We start from the raw sequence: 2216 nt of genomic DNA on the forward strand, positions 1-2216 counted from the left end.
TAAAATACCGCGGCCGTTAAACAGTTGTCACTGGGCAGGCGGGACCTCCTATGTGGGGTGGGCAGGAGGCGGTGTTTTTGGTAAACAGGCGAGGCTAGTATTTGCCGAGTTCCTTCCTTTTCTTTTAGTCTTTCCTAGTTGTAGCCCTCCAGTGTGGGGTTAACGATTTGGTGTCTGTGGAGTTTTCTTGTTTTATATTAAATACACAGTGCCCTCTTTAATTGGGCTCGTTAATTATCAGTGGCGGGTCCGATCTGACTTACACTTGGGCTGGGAGAAGGGGTTGCCCTTCTTGTTACTCATTCTAGCAGGATCTTTTCCATGCATGCATGGAAGGGCCTAGTAGGGTTAGGGGTTTGGGATTTAGTGCTTGAATTGTAGGCTTTTGTCTGTTCGAGCTTTAACGCTTTCTATACGGGTGGCTGCTTTTAGGCCCACCGGGGCAGTAGTCTTGTAGCATATAGTCCTTAACCTCCTGGTAAGGTTGTGTCCTGGGTCATGGGAGCTGTCCCTCCTTTGACTAACTCTCGTGTCTTTCTCAGGCCCTTGCTTACGGATGTGTTGTGGGGGGAGGAGAACGAGGCTGAACTTTTATCCAATTCTTAGGCAACCAGCTATTACCAAGTTCGATAGATATGTCATCACTACCCGGAGATCTTTCCACTCTTTTGCCACAGAGACGGATGTGCCCTATATGGCTGTCTCGGGGTAGCTCACTTGGTTTCGGGGGGGCTGAACTAAAGCGCTCTTTGCTCAGGGTTTCTAACTAGATCATGATGCAAAAGGTACGAGGTTGTAGCTCTGCTTTTTTATGCTTGGATGGTTTATTTCATTTCTTTTTCAGCTTTCCCTTGCGGTACTTTTTTATTGCGCTGTGGAACCTTTTCTGTCGCCCATACTCAGGTTGAAGAATGTTTTATTTTGGATTTTTGGGGTAAGTAGAATGTAATATATTGGTGGGGTATTCTGTAAATTAGGCTAGCTATTTGGCTCAGAGCGATTCAGTTCGCATGAATGTCTTCTCGGTGTAGGGAGATGCTTGGCTTCTCAGCCACGCTCTGGTTATTCCAAGTGCACCTTCCGGTACACTTACCATGTTACGACTTTCCTCCCTGAATCATGGGTTTATGTTTATATAATTGGTTATTAGTTGAATAGGGAGGGTGACGGGCGGTGTGTGCGTGTCTCAGAGCCAGATTCAAAAGTACACTCTATTTACTTTTTACTACTAAATCCACCTTCGGGCACATGTTTCAGGGTGCCTTTTGTGATAGTCTATGATAGAAAATGTAGCCCACTTCTATCCCACCTCGTACGCTACACCTCGGCCTGACATTTTGGGGTAGTCCCTTCTTGCCTACTATTTTCCCTTCATGGGGTTGGCTGATGACGGCGGTATATAGGCGGAGAAAACAAGAGGTGGTGAGGTTAAACGGGGGTTATCGGTTCTAGAGCAGGCTCCTCTAGGTGGGTCTGAGTCACCGCCAAGTCCTTTGAGTTTTAAGCTAGTGCTCGTAGTACTCGGGCGGATGCTTGCAGTAGGGTGGTATCTAAGTTTATGGCTAAGCATAGTGGGGTATCTAATCCCAGTTTGTTTCTTAGCTTTCGTGGGGTCAGGCGGGATAAAGCTACTTTTGTGTTTGGGCTTCGTGTTTCCAGAAAACGTACGACGGCCTGGAAATATTTGGCTTTAATTGTTTGTACTCCTTAACCACGCTTTACGCCGGGGCTATCAACTGGGGCCTCTCGTATGACCGCGGTGGCTGGCACGAGTTTTACCGGCCCTATTAGTCTTAACTAAGTCAAGTTTTCACTTATAGCTTAATGTTTGTTACTGCTGAATACCCTTGAGGGAGTGGCGAAGCAAGGCGTTTTGGGCTAATGGGTGTGCCTGATACCTGCTCCTCATCTTCGGGTGGAAGGTTGAGGGCATTCTCACGGGGGTGCGGATACTTGCATGTATAAATTGGACTATAGCTGATAGTAAAGTCAGGACCAAGCCTTTGTGCCGATGAGACTTTTTAAAGTCTATCTTAATATCTTCAGAATTATGCTTTGTTTTAAGCTACATTAGCTTTACATTAAAAATTCTGTGTATAATAATGTATACGTAGTGATAAGGGGTATCTATCATTAGTGCCATTCGAGCTTTTCTGGTTTTGGGGTTTGACAGAAATATATAAGATTCGTTCGGCGTAGGGGGTAGGGGGGTTTGC

The 2216-nt window shown here is 46.0% G+C and overlaps 1 non-coding gene across 1 annotated transcript; it reads right to left on the reverse strand.

Annotated features, from left to right (window-relative positions):
* Nucleotides 1-1060: 1060 nt before the first annotated feature.
* Nucleotides 1061-2006, reverse strand: LOC143508209 (18S ribosomal RNA). The gene has a single exon (XR_013129236.1). It is a non-coding gene; the product is annotated as an 18S ribosomal RNA (ribosomal RNA).
* Nucleotides 2007-2216: the final 210 nt, after the last annotated feature.

This window comes from Brachyhypopomus gauderio, unplaced genomic scaffold (genome assembly GCF_052324685.1).
Source record: "Brachyhypopomus gauderio isolate BG-103 unplaced genomic scaffold, BGAUD_0.2 sc835, whole genome shotgun sequence".
Lineage (NCBI taxonomy): Eukaryota > Metazoa > Chordata > Actinopteri > Gymnotiformes > Hypopomidae > Brachyhypopomus > Brachyhypopomus gauderio.